General features: G+C 40.9%; 1 protein-coding gene and 1 pseudogene across 3 annotated transcripts in view; both read left to right on the top strand.

Annotated features, from left to right (window-relative positions):
* The window catches only part of IGF2BP2 (insulin like growth factor 2 mRNA binding protein 2), a 131,890-nt gene that overhangs the window by 11,541 nt on the left and 94,428 nt on the right, over nucleotides 1-25,921 (top strand). The window lies entirely within an intron of this gene.
* LOC118724611 lies at nucleotides 14,361-15,309 on the top strand (annotated as a pseudogene).

The following is a 25,921-nucleotide window of genomic DNA, read 5'->3' as shown; positions in this document are numbered from 1 at the left end:
TAATCATTGAGGGATAGAGAAAATATTGTGGATGCATAAATGAGCTGGCCTCTGTCTCCCGTATCCAGCTGTACTCTTTCCTCCTTTCTCTTCAGACTGATAGCGATGCCTTCAAATCATGGACAGGGAATGCATAAACGGAGCTTTTTAAAACTCTCCGTTGTGTAGCTCTTAAAGATGACATGGAAGACCTTGAGAAACCAAGCTTTAAGCTCAGATATTTAAAAATGTAAGGCTTAGTCTTCCTTTTAAGGAATAAAAGAACAAACTACTAGGTGACTAATATTCTTTCAATTTTTCAGTTAAGATATATATTTTTTAAATTCACATTTTATTTATTTTCTTCACAAAAGGTTTGAAGTGACAAAGGTTCTGGTAGGTCAATTATTTTAAATGACCAAAGGGACTGAGGTTTATAAAGTAGGTAAGTTTGACATGGACGTTGTTTTAAGGGTTATTGAAGACTGGGAACAGGTGCTTGATTCTCATATAATTCTTGATACATTTTATGAGGCTTACCAGGGAAGAGTTAGCACTTTGGTTCCTTGATTTTTGTATTAATGGTGTCCAATTCAGCAATGATTTCAAAACAATAATTTTGATACTGAAAAATGAGTTATGGCTTTAGTTCATCTATAACAATTATGGTCAGGGTGTTACTATCTGCCTTAAAAATTTCCAGACAAGAATTCTGTCTTTTATTTCCCATGGCAGTGCTCTTAACAGCATATTCCACCCAGCCTGAGGAGTCTGGGTAGGTGGCAGATTCATGAGAAGAGAGAGTAGATGTCTGTACGTAGGGAATTCGGCTTCTTACCCACCTTCCAATCAGAAGTCTGCTGCACTCATTGCTGTTTTATATATTGAGGTTTCATTTAGAATTTGAGGTTTGCTGCTTTAAAAAGCAGTTTGAAAGCATTACTCCCAGGCCTTGAATCCATTCCTCGGTCAGCCAGTTGACAGATCCAAAGCTCTTTCTTAAGGACCGTTGAGACCCTGCCTCTGCTACTTCTCCATCCCCTCCCTTTGGAATGGCCTTCCCTCTCCTGTCCCCTTCACTTCCGCAACAGACGTTTGATTTGCCAACTGCATGCCGGACGACCAAATCTATAGGTTTTTCTACCATCAGCGGCCCAGAGCGCTTGCCCTCGGGAACTTTCCCTGAAAGTCTCCTTGGCCAATGACTGTCCTCTAGCTTTTGGCAGAGCCATTGGAGTCGACTGCCTTTGAGCACCGAGGGATCTGGTGACACGGGACCTGTGTTGGGGTCTCACAGGGGTGATCTTCAAAACATTGTCATCTGGTTATTATGGATGGCCAGCACATCCGCAGGGACGTGAGCCATTGCTCTCTGATACACACCAAAGTCCTGGGACTTCTGCTTCTGTGTTGTTTAAAGAGCCTCCTGGGTGGTTCTAATGTGCGGCTCCCCTCTTTGCTCCATAATCCTGTTCACTCCATCCATCACTCTAGCTTCCTGCAGACTGGCCTTCGGAGACTGGTGGTTTCATATTGTGCACCCACGTTTTGTAGTTAGACTGTTTAAAAGAGACCACTATATAGATACCCTGTTTCCCCGAAAATAAAACAGTGTCTTATATTAATTTTTGCTCCCAAGATGTGCTAGGTCTTATTTTCAGGGGATGTCTTATTTTTCCATGGAGAAGAATACGGTACACATTTATTGTTAAATGAAAAAAAAAGGAAATTTATTACCTGTATATGGTACGGTAGTACGGTAGTTGTCAACATAAACCAGACAAACTGTGAATCCTACAGTATCAAGAATTTACTCATTTATTCAATGACAATCATGTCATCATCCTCTGGAACATCATCATAACAATCCAATTCCTGAATTTCCTAGTGAATTTCTTGTGACTCCATTTCTTTCAGAATCAGTGGACCAAATCTCTCATGTTTAGCCTAGGGGGGCCTTATTTTCGGGGGATGCCTTATATTTCAATCAGAAGGAAACCTGTAAGTAGGTCTTATTTTCGGAGGATGTCTTATTTTCGGGGAAACATGGTAGTAAGCTCTAGCTGACTGTTGCTGGTGGAAATGTAGGGTCAGTGCACCCACATCTGATTTTTCTTTTTCTTTCTAAAATTTTTATTTACTTATTTATTTTTTAAAAATATATTTTATTGATTTTTTACAGAGAGGAAGAGAGAGGGATAGAAAGTTAGAAACATCAATGAGAGAGAATCATCAATAGCTGCCTCTTGCACACCCCCTACTGGGGATGTGCCTGCAACCAAGGTACATACCCTTGACCGATCAAACCTGGGACCTTTCGGTCCATAGGCCTACGCTCTATCCACTGAGCCAAATCGGTTTCGGCTGATTTTTCAAGAGAAGGAGTTCTTATGTTAAATATTGGCAACAATTAAAAACATTTGAGGGACACTGTGAGGGTCAAAGAGGATAGCTGTGGGTTGAATTTGGCCCATGAGTTGCCAGTTGGCTGCCTCTGCTACAAGAAACCGCGTATTTCTATAAAATGATGTTGAAGACATTCTCCATTATGTGTAGTATTTCTTATGCTTAAGGCTTATCGGTGAGTGAGGGAAATGTCCTCTTGATAAACTGGATAAACTAGTATGTCTCTTATCTAATAATGATAGCTGCGTGGAAGCTCAGAATTAAAATTAGGTCTCAGTTGCAGCTACCATCCTTAGTCTAGTTCTCTGGAATCATTACTTTCTTCCAAATACAAAGGCCCTATAGTTTTATCTTTATGGGATGATTTTATTGTGTTTTTGTTACATTAAGCCATCTGAAGTCCCTTTGTGAATATGGAATGCACATACGCTGAATGTGCAACAGTCTTACATGTTTGTGTGTGTAGTGTTTCATAATTATATTCACGAGCAAAAAAATAAGCCTCTGTTTCCATAGAAGAGGAGAAGCATGTTTCCACATCAGTCTAAACTACACCTTCTCCATTTTAACACCGGGCCAACAACTAGTATAGGTCTGTTTTAAACCACCTCTTAAGAAAATGTGATTCTCATGTGTCCAGCAAACATTTTAAAAAATAAGAACTTGAGTTCTGCCTGTAAATCAACATCTGATAGAAGGTAGTTTGAAAAGCATAGAATGTAGTTGGTGGGAAAATCCCCATGCTGAAAAACTGCTTTTAAAAATATGTTTGAAAAGTGTTTTGGTTACTGTTGCACTTCCTTGTATGTAAGCTGAGGAAATTGAAGGCCATATGGATTTCACTTCTTGGCCCCGGGTTCAGTAAAATGCTCCTCAAGGCCAAACTGAAAGAAAAATACCAGTAGCCTTTGAGATCTTTAAAAAACAAACAAACAACAACAACCAAAAACAAAACAAAACAAAAACCCTAAAAAAAAAACCCCACAAAACTACTCTGACAGTTGAAATTAGCATTTTCAAAGTGTATCTCTTTGTCCTGTAATTTACACACAGAATGAAACAGCTCTTTAGTAACCGTTATAAGCATGTCTGCAGGACGCAAGTTAGCAAGTCTTCTCTGGTCAGGCATAATAGAGACGCATCCAGGAGTGTAGGCATCAGGTTTTCACTGGGCTCCCCTCGTTGGTGAGGGATCTAAATTTCAGTTCTACAGAAATAGCCAGCTCCATTATTTGGACTTGAATGCCTTGAATAGTATACATAACTTCTCATTAAATATTTTTGGATGAATTAAAATTAAAGGCATAATAACATATCATTAATAATTTACTTCTATTTTCCTCTTTTTTCTTCTTTGTTTTATAATGGGGTTAGGGGTGAGGGGAATACTAGTTCACAAAGATTTTGCTCTTTTGTGACTGGGTTTTTTCAAACTTTTGACCAAATCTTTGGCCTAAGCAGAATAAAATCTTCATGGGCATACTAGGTATGAAGGCTCTTTAAAACATGAGGTGAGCTGCAAAGAGCAGCTGCACAGGGCTGCAAAATGAGTTGGGAAACCAGAGCTTCAAATTTGGTGGAATCAGAATAGGTTTTGTAAATCAGTTTGTTTTTTTTTAAGTGTATATTAATCGCCCTAACCAGTTTGGCTCAGTGGATAGAGTGTCGTCCTGCGGATTGAAGGGTCCCAGGTTCAGTTCCAGTCAAGGGCATGTACCTTGGTTGCAGGCACATCCCCAGTAGGGAGTGTGCAGGAGGCAGCTGAATCGATATTTCTCTCTCATCGATGTTTCTAACTCTCTATCCCTCTTCCTTCCTCTCTATAAAAAGTCAATTTTATATATATATAATGTGTATAATATATATATAAAGTGTAGGTTAATCTTAGTATTATTAGATTCAGTAGGATAATCTTAGTATTATTAGATTCAGTAGGATTACATGACAATATAATTTTCGCTGTAGCTATTTCTCTCTGTAACCCAAATACATTACAGCAGAAAAACTACTTGAAAAACACACATCAGCTATCCTCTTATTGTAAGATAATAGGTAGATTACAAGAATCAAACTCAAGGTGTGTTTTTACATAATAAATATGATCAGTTTAAGGAGAGACCATTGGAAGTTACTGTTAAAAACAAGGCAAGTGTAAAAAATGACAGGATTTATCAATGAATACGATCATTTGTAACCAGGGAAGAGCAACTGATCTTAAATGTTAATTGAGAGAGATAGAGAAAGAAAGAAAGATTGATGGGAGAGAGAGACATTGATAGACATTGATCCCATATGCCATCACCAGGGATAGAACCCGAAATCCAGGTATATGCCCTGACAGGGAATGGAACCTGCCACCTTCTGGTGCATGGGACAACGCTCCAGCCAGCTGAGCCACCTGGCCAGGGTTATTTCACACATTTCCTGCGGGTCAGGGCTGTGGCAGCAGCTTAGCTGGGTTTTTGTAGCTCAGCACCTTTTATGAAATTGCAGTTAAGTTGCCCATTGGGTCTGCAGTCATTTGAAGGCCCAGCTTGTCCAGAAGATCTACTACCAGGCTCACGCGTGTGATTGTTGGCAGGCCTCAGTTTCTCTCTGGCTAGCGTCTCAGTCCCTCACACCTGGGCTTCTGCATAGGTCTGCTCACAACATGACTGTAAGCATCCGGAATGAGTAATCCCAGTGAGTGAGACACCACACTGCCTTTTGTCACTGAGTTACATATAGTCACTGCACCTTATTTTGTTCCCTAGACATGAGACATTCAGTGGGAAGGGATTAGTCAAAAGGTGACTACCAGAGGATGGGGAACATCACCAGCCATCTACTATTTAATTAAGTCAGTCAGGAAAAGTCAGCCAATCAAAGACTTGGTTGGTTTTGGGGCTTATAATGAAAAGAATAATTCCCTTATATTAGTATTTATAATGGGCCCCTTTGTAGCAAAACTGGGGTTCCTTACAAAACAACATTAATAATAATTATGGGTTACTGAATCCTTTTAAAATCTCTATTTAATTTTCATAATACCTTGTACGGCGAGGGAGGCAGACACCACTATCCTCACTTCACAGGTGAGGGGATCGAGGCCCCGTTGTGCCAAGTCCTCAGATGGCGCCCCGTGTTTGGCGTGTAACCTAAGTTTTTCCTTTTTCCCCCCTTATTCTTTTTCACCTCTTTCTGTTATTTTTCCCCTGAAGAATGATTTTAGTGCCTCTCCTTTTTATAAAACACAGTTAAGTTTTTATCTTTCAGCCTTATCTGAAAGAGCTGGGGATTTTCATGCCTAATAAAAAAGTTTTAGAAGGTTGTTCTTGTATCAGTCCAGATGCTTGTTGCTTTTCTGCCAGCAACAAGAGTCCTTTTTGCTATTTTTGTAACTGGGTGAGGTCTGATTTCTCCAGAATTGTGCCATACTGTGGTTAGCCATGGTCTTCAAGAGGAAAATATATTTACTCTTCTTTAAAATCACTGGTTTTCTAAGAAATGTGCTATTTACTGTAGAACATCTTTCTCAGGCAAATGCAGCAGTCACTTTGATATAAGACAAGGTGAATATTTCCCCCTATTAAAAATGCAAAAACACCAGGCCCTCAGACCTTTGGTGCCTAGCTTTATTATGTGTTTGTTTATTGGAAGAAATTGGTAACATTTTGTATTGCTTTTGACGTTAGGCATATCCCTGTGGATTCGTTGTTGAATAATTCATTCTGTATGAGCATTTTGCCAAACTCAAGCAAACCCCACCAACTCTGTCGTGGAACGTCCTAAATTACTTTGACTTCGGTCAAATATAGTATTTGAAAAAGTTGCGTCTTTATCTTTTTATCGCCTCTCAGTGCTTACTTGACTTGCATTACATATTCCCTAACCCCTTTAGCTTTTTCTCTTAAAGGTCCTGTTAACTTGGTAAGTTATGTGAAGTGACACGTTTCTTTTTGAATATGAGTAGATGAGGCTTATAGAATGTCAGACTATAGACATTCTATAAGCCTCGTTAAGAGTGCCGGCACTTTAAGAAAGATTCATGCTTTTTTATATTGTTTAAAACACATTGGGGTAAATATAGTATTACATTTTCTACATAATTTATATATTCCATTCAACCAGAGTGTATCCTGCATTATCCTGCTCTCACCCCTCTCCTTTCTTGAATGCTCAGAGTAGATTGTTGACCTCTCCATAGTTAAAAATTTTGATGTATTTTTTCCCCACAAAACAGTCAAATGTTTATATTTCACTCCCTTACGTAGTTTAAATGTACCTCTTATGATCTTGTTTATCTTAGTTCCTTTGTTAAGTACCACCTCCCCCTCCCCTTAAAGAAAAGGTAGTAAATTCTAGCCCTAGCCAGTTTGGCTCAGTGGATAGAGCATCGGCCTATGGACTCAAGGTCCCAGGTTCAATTCCAGTCAAGGGCATATGCCTGGGTTGCAGGCTCGGTCTGATGTACAAGAGGCAGCCAATCAACGATTCCCTCTAATCATCGATGTTTCTATCTCTCTCTTCTTCTCCTTTCCTCTCTAAAATCAATAAAATATATATATATATTTTAAAAAGGTAGTAAATTCTAGTTCTGTTCTGTTGCAATTGGAAATAATGGTATTTCACCATTCAGTAAGCTATCATCTTGATTCATTTTAGGTTTACAGTGCTCTTGAGATGCAAACTGCTAATATCTGGGTACCATCCTATTATGGAAGAATTTAGGATGATCCCTTTGTAACTTTCCTGTGACAGGAAGTGGTTACAAATTCACCCATTCAGAGAAGAGCATCCCGTTGAAATCATCGCAATCCAGGATTATGTAACAGACAGACAATGAAGACAATTTTGATCAGATTAATCACAGCGACATTGCACTCCAAAGGGTGCTTTCAGCAGCTAACTTTCCATGTCAATTTCAGTTCTTCTGATAACATCATATTGTTTGTAGGTGTTCTTATATTGAGAAGTTTTGACTTCTACAAATTTTCTTTGTCCAGCGTCTTCAGGGCCCAGAGTGTCGTTGAAGGTGCTTCAGTCTGGTTGGTGGGATGTGTGAGAGGGATTCTGTTCCTAGTTGGTGATTGTGCATTTGGATTTTGAAATTACTTCTTGACAGGTCTCCGTGAATTCCCTCAGCTGAATCAGCTGCTGAATGTCAGATAAAGTCCTATAACTTAAGAAATGTTTTTCAGACTCAGTAAGGAACTCAAGTTATTTCAATTCAAAAGAGCATGACTTGAGCACCTACTATGTGTATACTCCAGAGTAGGGTTACAGTGGGGTCCCTGCATTAGGAGTTAATCTCTGAGGAGTCTTCCTCTCTTACTTTTTCCAAATCTATAGAAACAAGCCACAGGAAAACTGCTGCTTTTCACCCTTATCCCAACACCAGCTTCGTGTGTTAACTGTATTCTGGTTACCTAAGCTCACTTCTTAAATACCTATGGTGTCTTAGGCCTGGAATGGGGTTACTACTTAGAGAGCAAAAAAACTGGTAACCTGAACCTGACCTCCTTCTCCCTCTGGGTGCATTAGGTTTACCTTCCAGATTACATTTTTTATCACTCCTAGGTATTCAGCAACGCCTGTGTGTGTGAGGCGTTGGTTAATTGCTGTAAAAAGTTCAAAGGTAGATACACCACAGAACCTGCCTGCAGCCTGAAACTTACATTTGTCTGGACTCCCATAATGCCTGGGGACAAGGTCCAGATGCACCCTCGAAGGGCAGGGGATCTGCTGCACTGGTATTGTAAAATGTGTGAGGACGGTGGAAAAATGGCCGTCCCCTTGGGGATCCTGCTGTAAAGCTCCCCTAAGTCCTTCTGAGCCTCCCCTCCCCCACCTAGGTTTTCACAGTTACCTCCACTGTCATGGTCTGACTCCATAGCTACTTGTGTGCACAGCAGTCCTGTCTGATTGTCTGTCACTGGGAAGGAAAGAATGACTTACTCACAGTGTGTTCCCAGCATGGTATGGGAGGTGCTTACTAATGGTTGAATTGTATTGTACCCAATTTCATTCTGGTTGAGCTTTAGGAACTGCAGTTCTCAGGCAATGGTGTATTCTGACAAATTAAGTTACCTGTTTTAATTGATGATTAAGCAGAAAATCCTTAAAATTTTTTTAAAAATTGATTTCAGAGAGGAAGGGAGAGGGGAAGAGAGAGAAACATAAATGATGGAAGAGAATCATTGATTGGCTGCCTCCTGCATGCCCCACATTGGGAAATCGAGCCTGCAACCCGGGCATGTGCCCTGATCAGAAAGTGAACCACCACCTCCAGGTTCATAGGTAAAGACTCAACCACCAAGCCACGACAATCAGGCAGAAAAACCCTTTTCTTTGGCTGACACTGTTGAAAACCTGCTCAAAAATCCATATCAAGGAGCAAACTAATCTAAAATAATAAAAGCATAATATGCTAATTAGACTGGACATCCTTCCGGAGGAAGCTGGGGCTGCGAGGGAAGGTTCTGGGTACAAGGTGGGAAGCTGGTGCCGACAGCTGGGGGAAGGAAGCCCTACTCTTGCATGTATTAGGCCTCTACTATATTTATCATAAAATTAACTTAGAACAACTCAATATTCAACTAGGAAAGTGGCAGTAATTCTCAGTGTGGCCCTTGGGCCATTAGTATCTTGTTAGAAATGCAGATTTAAAAAATATATATTTTTATTGATTTTAGAGAGGAAGGGAGAGGAAGAGAGAAATAGAAACATCAGGGATGAGATAATTACTGATTGGCTACATCCTTCATGCCCCACACTGGGGATCAAGCATGCAACCCGGGCATGTGCCCTGACTAGGAATCGAACTGTGAACTCCTGGTTCACAAGTCAACGCTCACCCACTGAGTCACGCTGGCTGAGTAGAAATGCAGATTTTAAAGTTCTTCCTCAAACCTACTGAATCAGAAATTCCCAGCTGGGACCCAACAATCTGTGTTTTCACAATATCTTTTAGATAGATGATTCTGATACTCTCTCAAGTTTAAGAGCTACTGGTGTAGGGCAGCTGTTCTGAATCCTGGATGCACATTACAATTACTTGGGGAGCTTCAAAAAAAAAAAATACAGACCTGAGTGTACCCCCAGAAACTCTGATTCAGTCGGTCTGGGTTGGGGCCTAGCATAGCTATTTTTTAAATGCCCTCATTGGGTACTGATATGTAGCCAGAGTTGAGAACAACTGATGTAGGGAGTAGAACAGAAATTCGAGACATACTCCACATTATTCTCTGACGCTTGCTTAAAAATATTAATCCCAGCCGAAACCGCGTTGGTTCAGTGAATAGAGCGTCAGCCTGCGGACTGAAGGGTCCAAGGTTCGATTCCTGTCAAGGGCATGTACCTTGGTTGCGGGCACATAGCCAGTAGGTGGTGTGCAAGAGGCAGCTGATAGATGACTCTCTCTCATCGATGTTTCTAACTCTATCTCTCTCCCTTCCTCTTTGTAAAAAATCAATAAAATATATTTAAAAAATATTAATTCCAAATAATACTTCTTTCTCCTAAAAGTTGGGAGATAAAGAAAGAAAAACTTACTCTTACATTTTGCTTAATAAGTGTCCTCCTGAGCAGGCAGTTCCCTCCTTTCATGGCATAGCATTAATAAAAACTCTCCCATAAAAGTAGGTGTTTTAACATAGGAACAATGTTGTTTTTGGGTGTTGACTTTCTGATCAAGGTCTTGGCATCAAATAAATCATAGATGAGACCAATACTGTGTCATAAAATCAATGAAAGCAATTATTAGAAATCTCTATGGTCATTTAAAATAAGAAAATTATGCTCTAGGTCCAATAAAATCATTATAAATGTAGTGCACAACCTAATACCTCCCGAAGGGGTTTCGGTGCTGTAGAAAAATGCATGTGATCATAGGAAACAGTTTCCTGAATCTGTTATGTAATGAGTATTAATTAACACTGCACTCTTAGAATTTGGAGAGGAAAGATTTGGATAGTTTAAGTCTTTTAAAAATGTCTAAGGGCCGAAACCAGTTTGGCTCAGTGGTAGAGCATTGGTCTGCAGACTGAAAGGTCCCGGGTTCGATTCTGGTCAAGGGCATGTACCTTGGTTGCGGGCACATCCCCAGTAGGGGGTGTGCAAGAGGCAGCTGGTCGATGTTTCTCTCTCATCGATGTTTCTAGCTCTCTATCTCTCTCCCTTCCTCTCTGTAAAATATCAATAAAATATATTTAAAAAATAAATAAATAAATAAAAATGTCTAAGGAAGACTGGATGGATGTCTTTTCCCCCAGTAGACTTCCTAGGAGCCTACAGGAGGATAGAAACACGGGGGACCCAATCATTATCTGCAGGTATTGGAGGTGGTGGTAATATGGGTGTTTCTGTTGTAGAAAATCATCCTATCCTATATAATAAAAGCCTGATATGCAAATTGTCCCGTTGGGTGGTCATTTGGCCAGGAGTTTGACCGCTCACTATAACGTGTGCTGACCACTAGGGCAGGTGCAGAACATGGAGGGTGTCAGTGCTGTGTGGTGCTGGCAGCGGGGAGCTGTGGAAGCACTGCTTACCCTGATGGGCCCTGATGAGAGCAGGACTGAGGTATGATGGTGGAGCAGGTGAGTGGGTGGGATCAGGCCAAGGTGGGTGCAAACGGGGGGCCGATCACCCTGCTGATCACCCCACAGGTGGGATGGTGAAGCAGGTGAGGGGGCGGTGCGGTGCCAGGCCATGGCAGGGTGCCAGACGAGGCTGCGAGGCCACCCTGAGGGACCCCACCCGTGCACGAATTCATGCACTGGGTCTCTGGACTCTTAATGAAAGGGCTGATCTAAGGTTTATCCTCTTGGTTTCGTCAAAATCCTGCCTACCAGTAGAAATAAAGGTAAGAGAATGTGTGATCTGTACGCTTCACACCTGACCAAAAGGCCACAGATTGGTTGTTAAAGCATTAGAGCCTGTTTTTAAAGAGAGGAACCTCAGATGTCCTCTGGTGGGTGGCCAGCTGGTCATAGACTTGTGAGGGTATGGGCAAACGGTTTAGTGCACATGTGTCAAACACAAGGCCCGTGGGCCAAATCCGTCCCGCCAGGCCTTGCAATGTGGCCCGCACCGCGCTGTCATCACTGCACTCCGCTGCGTTTCCATCACAATGACAGTTTATGACTGTTCAGTAAACCATTCGGCCTGCGATTTAGGCTGGATTTTAGATTTTGGCCCCTTCTCTGATTGAGTTCGACACCCCTAGTTTAGTGGAAGGTCCCACCTGGCCATGCACTTTCCCTCCGGTGTACCTTCTGACACGACACTCCTCTGGGCTTCCACCTCCTTTCCTAACGTGAGCATGAACATCCCTACCTCCCAGGACTCTACGGATGGAATAGGTTCATACAGATCATTGTACCCAGCATAGGAAGCTTCCTGTAGAAGCTACTTTAAGTAGTTGAAATATTGGTTGGCGAAACAGACATGGAGAATTCTATCGGTCTCTTGCCCTTCTGGCCCCAGGAGTAGAGAGCCTGCTTCCTGGTGGACACTAAAGCAGAAGGGGTTCTGGGAAGCTGGGGTGGGGGGGCACAGGGTGCGTTGCTCATCCTGCAAATCCTTCCTGGGGAAGAGAGTGTTCGGACGGGCCCAGGAATGGCGGGGATTTAGAGGGTGGTGTTGGTGCCTTACCTGTGGCCAGGCTTGCGTTTTGACCCAGAATGCATTTTCAGTTAGGGATCTTGGTATGTTGCTCGGTAACTGAAGTGTTGTTTGTAGCAAACTTTTCTTGGCAAGTATGTCCTGCTGATACTGAGAGCTCAGTGTGCACACAGTAGTTTTATATCAACTGCTATAAAATAACCACAAGTTCACAGTGTGACTCAGATTATACAGGTACTGCACCGGAGAAATTCCAAGGTGATTAGCAAATAAATGTACTACCGAGAGAAAAATCATTGCCGGCTATTTTCCAGCTTAGGAATTCTTTTCGTTGCCCCTGGAACTCTTGTCTCAAAAATATATATACTAAGTTCCTTAACTAGAAACAGCTCTTGAAACTCTAGTATGCTTAGTAATTCAAACAGAAATAAAAGAAAAGAAAAATGATTAAGAAAGATAGTGATCCACTCAGTAATTTTTTCCATGGATTTATAGAACTCGCAGAATCCAGAGACTTGGAGTTATCTAGACCAGCGGTCGCCAGTCTTTCTGACCTCACACACCACCAGTGGTCCGAGGACCACCCGTTAGCAACCGCTGATGTAGACCACTTTCTCTGTCCTGTGGAAATGCATGCTGAGAGCTTGGAAAGCTTGTCAGGTGTCACACTGGTCATTAATACAAAGTCATCCTCCTCACTATTATTGCTATGCTTTTCCCTCTACCTTTCACAGCCTCTAAAAGATTTCTCATAAAATTTGCTTTTAAGTAAAGCTAAGGCCAGGAACAAAGCATTCAATAATTTTCATTTTTTAAAAATAATTTACCAGCCCTATCCTGTTTGACTCAATGGATAGAGCATCAGCCTGGGGACTGAAAGGTCCCAGGTTCAATTCCAATAAAGGGTATATGCCCAGGTTGTCTGCTTGCTCTCCAGTAGGGGGTGTGCAGGAGGCAGCCAATCAATGTTTCTCTCTCATCATTGATGTTTCTATCTCTCTCCTCTCTCTCCCTCTCTCTTCCTCTCTCTTCCTCTCTCTCCCCCTTCATCTATGGAGTCAATTTATATATATATATAATAATCAATTCGGACTGTCACAGTACAACACGTGAGATTGCAGAGAAGCTTCATGTATCACATACATGCATTGAAAATCACTTAAAACAACTTGGCTATGTTCAAAAACTCGATACATGGGTTCCTCACGAACTGAAAGAATCACAGTTAACACAACGCATTAGCAGCTGCGATTTGCTAAAGAAACGTAATGAAAATGATCCATTTTTAAAACGACTGATAACTGGCGATGAAAAACGGGTTGTTTACAATAATATCAAGCAGAAAAGATCGTGGAGCAGGCCAGGTGAACCAACTCAAACAACATCAAAAGCTGATATTCATCAAAAGAAGGTTTTGTTATCAGTTTGGTGGGATTACAAAGGAATTGTCTACTTTGAACTCTTACCACAAAACCAAACGATCAATTCTGATGTCTACATTGAACAACTAACGAAATTAAACAATGCAGTTGAAGAAAAGCGGCCCGAATTGACAAATCGAAAAGGTGTTGTATTCCATCATGACAATGCAAGGCCACACACATCTTTGGTCACTCGGCAAAAATTAATGGAGCTTGGTTGTGATGTTTTGCCACATCCACCATATAGTCCTGACCTTGCACCATCTGATTACTTTTTGTTTCGATCTTTACAAAACTCCTTGAATGGTAAAAATTTCAATAATGATGATGATGTCAAATCGTACCTGATTCAGTTTTTTGCTAATAAAAACCAGAAGTTTTTTGAACGTGGGATTATGATGCTGCCTGAAAGATGGCAAAAGGTCATTGATCAAAATGGGCAATACATTACAGAATAAAGTTATTTAGTTCCATGAAAAAATTGTCTTTGATTTTCTTTAAAATATCCGCAATTACTTAGTTCTAGGGATGGATGGTGGTAATGATTGCTTATCAGTGTAACTATACTTAAGACTGTTAAGCTATACACTTAAAAATGGTAAATTTTATGTCATATATATTTTATAATTAAGAAGTTGGGGGTGGGGGGTGGAGAAGAGGTGACCACCAAATACAGCTAAGACTTAAAAAACACACAACAGCCCAGCTGGTGGCTCAGTGCTTGAGCGCAGACTTATGAACCAGGAGGTCATGGATCGATTTCCAGGCAGGGCACATGCCCATGTTGTGGGCTCAATCCCCAGTGTGGGGCATGCAGGAGGCAGTCGATAGATGATTCTCTGTCATAGTTGATGTTTCTATCTTTTTCTCCCTCCTCCTCCCTTCCTGAAATCAATTTTAAAAATTAAACACACATACAGACACACACACACACACACACCCCAAAACACTAATAGGAAGAGAACTCTGGCTGTTCACTAATGTGAATGAGAAGGTGAAGTCTGGTGGAAGAAATACTGGCCAGGGTTCTAATTCTGGTTCTGACAACTAGCTCTGTGACCCACACTTATGGCCATTAGTTTTCACATCAGTAAAGTGAGGATGTTGGCTGATTCATCTCCACCCTTTCTGCCTGCTCTAGAATTCTGAGTCTTCAGTCCTTAGCAAAGAAATACTTGTTTAGGAACAACTGCCTGTGTGAAGGTAAGGAGCCAGGCATCCCTGCAATTCGAGGGCAGACCAGTTCTCCAAAACATATTCTGACCAACCCTTGTCTGGGGCATGTTTGAAAATAAAGGGTAGGTATTTTTGAACTCGCTGCATAGACACCATGAGCAAAGCTCACCTTCCTTAGTTAAAATAAATTTAGGGACAAGAAGTTATCGTTGAAATTAAATGGTGGCAGATACATTCAAGGAATATTGGCGGGGATTTGATCCCTTTATGAATCTTGTGAGATGAATGTGTGGAGTTGGCAATTAATGGACAAGGGAATAATAATAGAATGGTGGTAACACGAGGAAACTAGCATTGTGTTTGAAGCCTTAGAACAAGTATAAAGAATGGCTGTGCCCATAGACATCAACTGCTTCCACATGTCCCCTCTCTGCAGCTCCCGTTTTACTACAGTATAAAAATTGAGTTGTGCACATTTTCACATTGAGCTTTTGTTAAGTAAACTTTTGTATGGAGAAAAAAAGAAAAAAGAAAACATAGTAAGCATTTTAATCTGTCCATTTTGCCTTGCTGCTCTCCATGCTGGACCAGAGCTGCTCAGAGCTGTCAGATTCCAGAGCTGTATTTCAGGGTCCTGGACCCTGTTTTGACATCAGGCCCAGAGACAGGTTATTTCTTTTCCTTTTAAAAATTTTTAATTAAATATGTTTATATAGGTTTTAGAGAGAGAGAGAGAGAAAGGGAGAGGGATGGAGAGATAGAAACATCAGTGGAAGAGAGAAACATTGATCAGCTGCTTCCTGCATGCCCTGTACTGGGGATTGAGCCTGAATCTGGGGCATGTGCCCTGACCAGGAATTGAACCCGTGACCTTTTGGCTCATGGGTCTATGCTCAACCACTGAGCCATGCCAGCCTGGCAGGGTCTATTTCTTGTAGTGCCTTTGACCGGACAATTGTGGCATCAGAAATCAGTTTCTTGATCATTGCTGCAAGGATGAGACTGTTCTTTCCAAGTTGTTTTTATTTTCAGTAATCCATGGAAAAGGTTCTGTCTTACCTGAGCTATATGTAAAAGTTGTTCCTTTTTTGGCTTTGGAGCAGATAGTTAATCCTTCCCCTTAGGTTTCACAAGTAGGCCTGTGTAAGAGTTTTGCTTTTTATTAAGCACACAGACTGATTGACAGGCTGAGCTTACCTTTAACACACTCTGAGTGCCATGTGTGGGCAGCATGCAATACCTTGGATGAGAGGAGGTATAGACAGCCTGGCGTGAAAAACAGAGGCTGTTGACTGGGCTGGTTTCTTTATGTGGATTATTGCCCATCTCCCAGTAGCCCTAGGAGGCAAGTGGTGGCAGCTTCATTCCTCAGAAGAGGAGACTGAAGTTCAGGGAGATTTCCACTCTCCCAAGGCCACCAGTGAGAAAGAAAACAAATTTTATCTGTCTTGACCACAAAGCTGTTTGTCTTTCTGCTATGCCACACTTCTTAATATAAGACTTGTAGCCATGCTATTTGATAAGTTAGAACTGAAAGGTTACCTCTAATTCAGGAAGCTATTCTTATCCTACCTGATTTGTAATCCAGCACTCCATCCCCCTGCTGATATCTGAACAGTTTTGTGACTATTGAGCCATGTTTATTATATCCATGACTTAAAAGTCAAAACAGTTCCTCTTTGCTCTTGTGTGTTGGACCATAGAATATTCTAGCTGGGATAGAGGAGAAAGAGCTGTGGCCTACTTAGGAGACAGTCTTAGGGGCTAGAGGAGCTATCAATTGCAGTGCAAGGCCACTACAATTCATAGGTCTGCTTATGGTATCTTTCAGGAATGCTTATGGTGTGACCCATATACTCTCCTCATTTTGTTTGCATCTGTGGATCTCTAAGTGATAGTGACTCTTAATCTATTTTTAATTTCTACTCTGATTTATTATGGGATAGGACTTGGAGCTTATCATCCATTTTCATTCGATTTATTAGTCATTCAGTTAGACTTTAACAAGTCCAGATAAGAAATAGAAAGAATAATACTCAGTATTACTAATTGAGGGTGTGTCCTCTTTGTGTGGCTATATCTCCTCATTTCCTGAGGCTAATTATCTGACACATAATTCGGGTTCCATGTGTGAATGGACAGAGAGATAAAGTGCTTGCAGTTTTTAGAGAATCTTCATTGATAAATTAACAGCTGTGTTAAAAGAATACATATGTAATCGCAACCTCTCTCTCTTACTTTTGGTATTGGGGAGAATTCCAAATTGAGTATTCAGATACTCAATTCCAAAATTAGAGTTTTCTTCTTTATACCTGATGTGTTTGGAGGGGGCTATAATTTGATGTTATCTGAAACCAATAAAGTAAATGATCTGCTCTTTAACAGATTTGGCTACAGTTTGGTAAGTGATTTGTCTATGTTCATATATTCAAGCAGATGGCAGTAATAGTATCTTTAGTAAGGTGGAATTCAGTATGAGAAGGTGCATCAGGGTTTAATGAGGTTCAAAATGAAAGATGCAGCCACTTTTCATCTTCAAATACTCGAATGATCTATATATGCAGGAATATCACACCATTCCCCTAATTCCCTTTTCAGTAGTTTCCCATTCTAGGGGAGTCCTCATTGTAAAAGCTGCTCTTTATTTTCCCTCCACCACTGAGAGAGAGAGAGAGAGAGAGAGAGAGAGAGAGAGAGAGAGAGAGAGAGAGAGAGAGAGAAGGAAGGAAGGGGAATTACGGAAATGGAAGCTTGTTTCTGGAACTATAGCATCCTTGTTAGGATTTCCTATAGAAACGTTATTATGGAGTAATAGGTTATATCTATAATAATAAAAGCAAAATATGCTAATTAGACTGGATGGCCGGACAACATTCTGGACGACCTCATGGATGAAGCCGGGGCTGCCAGGGCAGAGCCCCTTGCACAAATTTTGTGCATCTGGCCTCTGGTAATACTACAAGGCTTTAATGTCCAGTTAGGATACTTGAGTGCACTTGAAAATCCCCTTTTTAAGTTTTCCATGGCCTCCTCCTCTCCCTTTTTTGTTTTACTTTCACAATCCTACTAAAGATGAACGTCCTGGTGAATGGATAGGTCTTGTGAGAGTTGGGCCTCCAGGTGACAGCAGCTCTCTCAGACGCACGCTTTAGGGGCAGGGGCTTTGTCATTATCTGTGTGACAGCAGCTGCTCATCCAGTGCCTGGCACAGAGGACATGTCTCCCCCCACCCCCCAAATACTTACTGAATTCATTTGAATTTAAGAAAAAGAAATAGGAACTTTTACATTCTCTAATTTGCCTCTTTGTCAGTTTCTCAAAAACTTTCTGATATCAAACTCCTCCTCAGCTCTGGAAGTAGGACATGCAGTTGGATTTATTTACTGATCTCTTTATTTACTTACATATTCAAAGCATTTATTGATCACCTATGATGTGCTGGCACTAAAAGCATAGCAGTGGACCAGTACAGTTCCGTCGCCTGCTCTCCTGGAGCTTACAAACTGGTAGGAAAAAAGGACCCTCGTCAGAAGGAGGGCACTTATCAAGTCTAGGGTGGAACTGTTCTCTAGAAACTTCTGCTGTTCTAGTAGTGTGTAGACTGACTTTGAATTAACTGCTGTCTCCTGGCAAAATCTCTTTTCTTGCCTTAACTATTAATGATGAAAAAGTGACTTTTACAATTATTCAGAATTGTTCTTAAAAATAAAATAATTGAAAAGCATTATGTGGGTGCTTTGCTTTTACACAGTCTTGGATTAGAGAGTAATTCTTATTTACCTTCTTTTTAAGTAAAGTCTGAAATAATAATTTTAGATATTTAAAAAATAACCTTTTCAGATATTTTATTGCAAATTATTAATTTTATGAGTTTTCTATTAAGGCAAACTATCTGTTTTCCTTGTGCCTGGTGACTAATTTCATTGCATATTGTTTCTATTCACAGCTCTCCAATCTTAGGTAAAATGGAACAGGTTTAATGGTGATTAGCTTCAGCTAGTCTAGTTTCATATGGGAAAAAAATAATTAGAATCATAGGAAGAGGGTCTGGAATGAAACCTACAGTATTTCTAAGGTATGCTTGTCTGTACAACTAGAATCAGCAAGTAGAGAAGATTCAGGGCCTCTGTCTCTTCCCCATTCCACAGAGTGAGATTTTTGCACAGCAAAGGAAACAACAAAATGAAAAGACAACCCACTGAAAGGGAGAACATATTCACGATCCATCTGATAATCGGTTAATATCCAAAATTTATAAAGTACTTACAAAACTCAACACCAGAAAAACAGACAATCCAATTAAATAATGGGCAAAGGACCTGAGCAGACACATCTCCAAGGAGGACATACAGATAGCCAGTGGATTTATAGAAACATTGTTATGGAGTAATAGGTTATATATATAATAATAAAAGCGAAATATGCTAATTACACTGGATGGCCGGACAGCATGAAAAGATGCTCAACCTCACTGGTCACCAGGAAAGTGCAAATTGAAACCACAGTGAGATAACACCTCACCCCTGTCAGAATGGCTATAACCAATAAATCCACAAATGGCAAGTGCTGATAAAGATGAGGAAAAGGGAACCCTCGTGCATGGTGCAGATTGGTGCAGCCACTGTGGAAAGCAGTGTGGAGTTACATAAAAAAATTGAAGATGCAACTGCCTTATAACCCAGTGATACCACTTTTGGGAATATATTCAGAACAGTAATTCAAAAGAATATATGCACCCCTATGTTTATTGCAGCGTTATTACAATGGCCAAGATTTGGAAGCCGCCCAAGTGTCCATCAGTAGATGAGTAGATACAAAAACTGTGGTACATTTACACAACGGAATACTACTCAGCCGTAAAAAAAGGAAATCTTACCTTAGCTACATTGTGGATGCACCAGAAGAGTATTATGCTAAGTGAAATAAGCCCGTCAGAGAAAGACAAATACCATATGTTTTCACTTATATGTGGAATCTAATGAACAAAAGAAAAACAGCAAACAAAATAGAAATAGACTCATAGATACAGATAACACATTGTCAGCTGTCAGAAGGGAGTTGGATGGGGGTAGAGTGAAAAAGGTCAAGGGATTAAACAAAAACACAAACCAAACACACCAACAAAATCTCATAGACATAGATCACATGTGTCAAACACAAGGCCCGCCGGCCAAATCCATCCCGCCAGGCCTTGCAATGTGGCCCGCACCGCGCTGTCATCACTGTACTCCGCTGCGTTTCCATCACAATGACAGTTTATGACTGTTCAGTAAACCATTCGGCCTGCGATTTAGGCTGGATTTTAGATTTTGGCCCCTTCTCTGATTGAGTTCGACACCCCTAACATAGACAAACTTATGGTGGTTACCAGAGGGAAAGGAAGGTCAGGGAAGGAAATAAGGGTCAATAAATAGTGATGGAAGGAGACTTTACTTCGGGTAGTGAATATACAATACAATATACAGATGATGTATTATAGAATGATACACCTGGAACCTATATAATTTTATTAACCAGTGTCACCCCAATAAATCTAATAACAAAGAAAAATCATAGGAAGAAAAGGTAAGAAAACGATGATACAAAATAAGTAACACAAAGGGTGATTGGGGTGGTGGCTGGGTTGGAAGAAAGTGAAATTTTTTTCTTGATACTCTCTTTGTGGTGCAAGATTTACTTCACTAGATTAATATGATTTACGTGAGCTTTTTAAAGGGATTATGTTCTTAACAATTCTCTTAAAGCTCTTTACTATGTATAGCCGGAAGTCCTGTCACTTTTTCACACTTGTTTCTGGATGCTCTCTAAAATATCAGGGGCTTTCAAGATAAAAATAATTCTACTTGGGGGTTTCCGGGGAACTCACTTCTGTCTAAAAACCAAAATGCTTAAACAGTACATTGTATCAAACCTGCCTTTTTAAGGGATTGGAGCACACCTGGTAGCAACGAGGTTTAACCTGGTTTCTCAGATGAGGTGGAGGAAGGAGGAACTAGTCCAGGGTGAGTTGAGCTGGTTACCTTTAGCCTACTTTCTCCTGGGTGACGCATTTTATCCTTCCAGGTCAGTCAACTGCCTCAGCCCTGCATTAAGATTTTTTTTTTAAAATATATTTTTTTGTTGATTTTTTTACAGAGAGGAAGGGAGAGAGATAGAGAGCTAGAAACATCGGATGAGAGAGAAACATTGACCAGCTGCCTCCTGCACACCCCCCACCGGGGATGTGCCCGCAACCAATGTACATGCCCTTGACCGGAATCGAACCCAGGACCTTTCAGTCCACAGACCGACACTCTACCGCTGAGCCAAACCTGTTTCGGCTGCATTAAGATTTTTGGTCACAGGTAACAAAAATTCACATCATCCAGCTTACGAAATTTTTTTTCTTTTTCTTTCACTGAACCAAACTGCAGGATGGAGTGGGCTTTAAGGATGATCAGAAGAACCAGGGGCTTGAACGCAGCTGTGTATTTGTTTGGCTCCTCCACACTTTCTCTCTCCAACCTTTGTCTTTGAGGAATGGCTTCATTTTCCACTTACTAAAGATGGACTTTCTCTGCATGGAAGGTAATACCATCCATGGTCAGTGCCAGTCTATAGCCATCTTTACCGCCTGTGGCCTGGGGCAACATAGGATCCTTTCCCTCCTAGTTTAAGTTTGAAAATCCCAGGGGAGGCTTCTGATTGGCCTGGCCTAGGTCATGTGGCTGTGACCATTGATACAGCCAAGGGAATGAGGTGTACCCTAGGCTCAGCATGTGTCACAAGCCTAGGGAGGCCACAGATGTTGCCTTTGAGGGAACTGTTATAAACAGGCAGCCCCAGCAGTTTTTTTTTTTTTTTGCTTTCTTTAATCCGTGAGGACTCAGTTTCAACAACTAGTTAAGATTCTTTCCCGAACTCATTAAAAATCTCTTAAGGTCTTTCTTGGTTTTTGTTGCCAAGTGATGGACTCTCTACCCCACTACACAAAAGGTTCCTCTTTCATTTTGCTCTGTGTTTTCGCAAGAACACACACTAGCAGCCTGTGCTGTAGTATGATCTAGAGCAGTGTTAACCAAAGTGTGGTATGCATACCACCAGGGGTACGGGAAGAGTTTGGTAAGGGTTCGCGTTGCACCGGAGTATGGTGGGGATATGCACTGCACTGTGCTTAGCTGCGCCTAATTCTATGTTCTCATGAGTACAAGGGGTACTCAGCGTTATGAAAATTATAGAAGGGGTACACGTATGTCAAAAGTTTGGAAAACACTGATCTAGAGGATTATGGTTGACTGACTGAAGGAATACTCCTGGCATAACTATAAAATCATAAAACTTGAGCGATGAAAGAGGTCCTGGATTCTATCTGCCTTCAATAGTTTCACAGAGATTATGAGGCTTCCTAAACACAAAGGGCCAAGAAATAAAGGAGGGCAAGCAGTGCTTCATATTTCCAAATCTTAGGCCTTGTTCTGGGAACTGGGTTGTGGAGTGAAGCAGACAGATAAGGAAGGTCCTCAGACCTTACATTTATCTAAATGAAAATCTTAACTAGGATCAAATTTCTTTGATTTTTTTTGGCTGACATCATGTCAGTTTAGAGGTTATTTTTTAAGAAGGGGCTGACCCCTGAAGGGATCTGAAGCTCTGTTTGTCAGTATTAGTGAGTGATGCTTGTTTGGCAGATAAAATCTTTGGCAAGATGGCGTCTGTTGGAAAAATAAATAAATAAAAGGAGTTCTTGGTGGTGAGAGAATGAGGAAGAGCTCAGTCTCTTAGAACCACAGATTAGGATTCAAGTCTCAGTATTCCAGTTGCTAGCTTTGTAGCATGGCCAAGTTGTGAAAGCTCTTACAGACTCTCATTCCTCAGCTATAAAATGTCTTTATCTACTTTAGGTGTTTTTTTTGGGTGAGTATTATATGAAAGTTAAGCAGTTAATTTAAATATATATATATATTTTCATTGATTTCAGAGAGGAAGGGAGAGGGAGAGAGAGATAAAAATATCAATGATGAGAGAGAACCATTGATCGGCTGCCTCCTGCACACCCCCAACTAGGGATCAAACCCTCAACCTGGGTATGTGTCTTTGACCAGAATCAAACCCGAGAGCCTTCAGTCCACAGGCAGACACTCTGTCCACTGAGCCAAACGGTCTAGGATAAGCAGTTAATTTTTAGTAACAACACGCATTAATATAAAATTTACCATCTTAACATTTTTAAGTGTACAGTTCAGTGATGTTAAGTATATTCCTATTATTGTGCTCATCCATCTCTAGAACTCTTTTTATTTTGTAAAACTAAAACTCTATACCCATTAACATTAACTCCCTATTCCCTCGACCAGGCCCCTGGTAGCCACCATTTCACAAACAGTTATTGTTTTGTAGATGGTAACATCTCAAAAAATGTTAGCTGTTATCCCTCTAAATCAGGAGTCAGCAAACTCTAGCCACAGGCCAACTTTGGCCAGTAGCCTGTTTTGATGTAGGGTGTCTTTGAAGTAAGAGAGTTTTTATATTTCTAAAGGGCTATAAAAACAAAACAGTAAGAGAGACTATGCCATAGAGACAGTAGGTAGCCCACAAACTTGAAAATATTTACTGTGGGGTTCTTTAAGAATTCGATTTTAAAATGTGTGTGTGTATGTGTGTGTGTGTGTGTGTGTGTGTGTGTGTGTACTCTTTCAAATATCTTTAAAAAAATGTTTTATTGATTTTTTACAGAGAGGAAGGGAGAAGGATAGAGAGCTAGAAACATCAATGAGAGAGAAACATTGACCAGCTGCCTCTTGCACATCCCCCATTGGGGATGTGCCTGCAACCAATGTACATGCCCTTGACCGGAATCGAACCCGGGACCCTTCAGTCCTCAGACCGATGCTCTATCCACTGAGCCAAACCGGTCTTGGCTTCTTCCAAATATCTTACTGGGACTTACATGAACATCTACCCAAACCATGAAATTCTCCATGGGGCCATGTTGCCCCTAAAGGATTGAAATTTGGACGGTGAGGAAACGGTGAGATATTTTAGATATTATAATGATTTGCACCTTTCAAAGATCCACAGTATGTAAAAAGAGGTACAGTATGTCTCTAGGCCATTGGTTGGTCACAAACAGATGTTAGCCACTTGGGTCAATCAGATCTTGAAAGTTGAGGTGTTTTTACATAAAATGATAAAAACCAAGAACCAGGTGCAGATGCAGTGGCATGTAGAGTGAGACGGTGGCAGCCCGGTTTGAATCTAACTGGCTTATGTCCTTGAGTTTGTAATCAATGACTGTGTTGAGTTTCTGGGAACTATTGGTCCTGCCCTCATGGATGAGAACTCCATCTTCTGACCAGGCAGTCACAGTGGCCCTGGGCCCCTTTCTCCCCATTGAAATCTTCCATCTCTGCAGAGCACTGTGCAGCCCTAGAGAGGCCCAGAGCAAAAATTAGGCCTTCCATGGCCATCTCCTAGCAGAGGCATCGATCTGTTTTCAGTAAGAGTCCAAACGTTCAGAAACCAACATATATATATATATATGTGAGAGGCACATTTACTTTTATTGCTATTCATGGAGCAAGAAGATCCTCTCTTGGGTTTACAAGCATCTCGAGTGTGTCAAACTTGAATCAAGCGCATGGCAGCCTTTAAACTTATCATTATCCATTTGTCCATAAACCTTCCTAAATGGCCTAGTTGCACCATGACATTTTAGTGGGATTAAACTTGAACTGAAAATTATGTAATCAATTACAATTGCTAATTGTGTCAAGCCTGCAACTTGATCCACACAAGGCTCAGAGCTGACAGGTGGTTAATCCCTACCACATAACTTCTTCATGTATGTTCCTTAAGAAAGGATTTAAAGCAACAGCCACAACAGCATGATTTGGTAAAAATCTCAAGTGGGTGCTGTTTGGTGACCAAGCTGGAAAGCCAGTGACTTCCACTTCCCAGCCCTCAACCTATGGTCCCAGTCAACTTGCATGTAAGCTGCCCTGCAACCCACATGTCTTGTGCTTTAACATATTCTCGTCACCGTGTGGACACAGTTAGTTAGTCATGAAGCTATTTTCAGACAAGACCGGTAGCTGTGCCCATTAATTTACATTCTGAGCTGCTGGTGCTGGAATAAAATTACTAGGAATAACCATTTTTTTGATGACCACCTTGTAAGTGCCACTGTGTAGTGGAGGCTTCTTTCTCAAAATTAGTGGGTATTAATATAACTTTCTATATAAATGGATGTGAATGCTACATGGCCCCTTACAGGAAGCCATGCCCAAAGGTTAATTCCAAGCAGAGACGGTCAGTGAGACTATCTGAAGCAACCCTAGATGGCTTGGCTCAGTGGATAGAGCATCCGCCTGTGAACTTAAGGGTCCCAGGTTCAATTCCAGTCAAGGGCATGTACCTTGGTTGCAGGCACATCCCCAGTAAGGGGTGTGCAGGAGGCAGCTGATCGATGTTTCTCTCTCATAGATGTTTCTAACTCTCTGTCCCTCTCCCTTCTTCTCTGTAAAAAATCAATAAAATATATTTAAATAATAATAATAATAATAATAATAATAATAATAATACTATCTGAAGCAAACATACGGTGCTGGCCTAGTTGAGTGTCAGTGTGGTAAAGAAGACAAGAGGTAGGTTTTGAAGTCACACACCGGCGCTGGAAATTAGCTGTGATCTTAAGCAGATTTTGAAAATCTTCAATTCGTTTTTTACTCATTGAAAAGAAAGAGGAAGGACTAATAATTCTCTGCGTCATTAAAAAGTTCCTGGCACACGAAGTTCCTGGCACACGGCGGTGTTGTTAGCAGTCCTGTCTGTTGGGGCAGTTCTTCCGCTCTCCCCTCCCCTAAAGAAGAAGAAGGACTTGTCTTACTCTACTAAGTCAGGGTTTAAATTTAACAAAATCCCAGTTAGTGCATATATGTTTTCAGTGGTTATGGGAACTATGTCTAATATTTGAAATAAGCTGTACTTGATTCATATTTTTAAACAATATATATATATATATTTTGCCCAATTCTAAAAAAAAAAAAATTTAAAAAGTGTGTTTTTTTTGGGGGGTGGTGGGGAGGTTTAGGCGGCTAATTCATTTCTTAGTCATAGTATGAACTCCTGGCACCTCACCCCATAAATGCAGCCCTGGTTAGAGCTCTTCATAGAGCCTGTAATGCTTCAGACCTACTAATCGCATTTTACACGTTTCCCCAAAACAGGCACCCCTTTGTGCGTGCACACACACATGATTTATGACCCAGCTTTTGGGAACAATGTTAAAACAAACAAACAAAATTCTTAGAAAGTTGTGAGATGCTTAAAATAGTTTGATTTTTTAAATGGTTTAG

The sequence above is a fragment of the Pipistrellus kuhlii genome, unplaced genomic scaffold, assembly GCF_014108245.1.
Source record: "Pipistrellus kuhlii isolate mPipKuh1 unplaced genomic scaffold, mPipKuh1.p scaffold_m20_p_2, whole genome shotgun sequence".
NCBI classification, from domain to species: domain Eukaryota; kingdom Metazoa; phylum Chordata; class Mammalia; order Chiroptera; family Vespertilionidae; genus Pipistrellus; species Pipistrellus kuhlii.
Note: the sequence above shows the minus strand (reverse complement) of the source record. Positions and strands in the feature narration are given on the sequence as shown.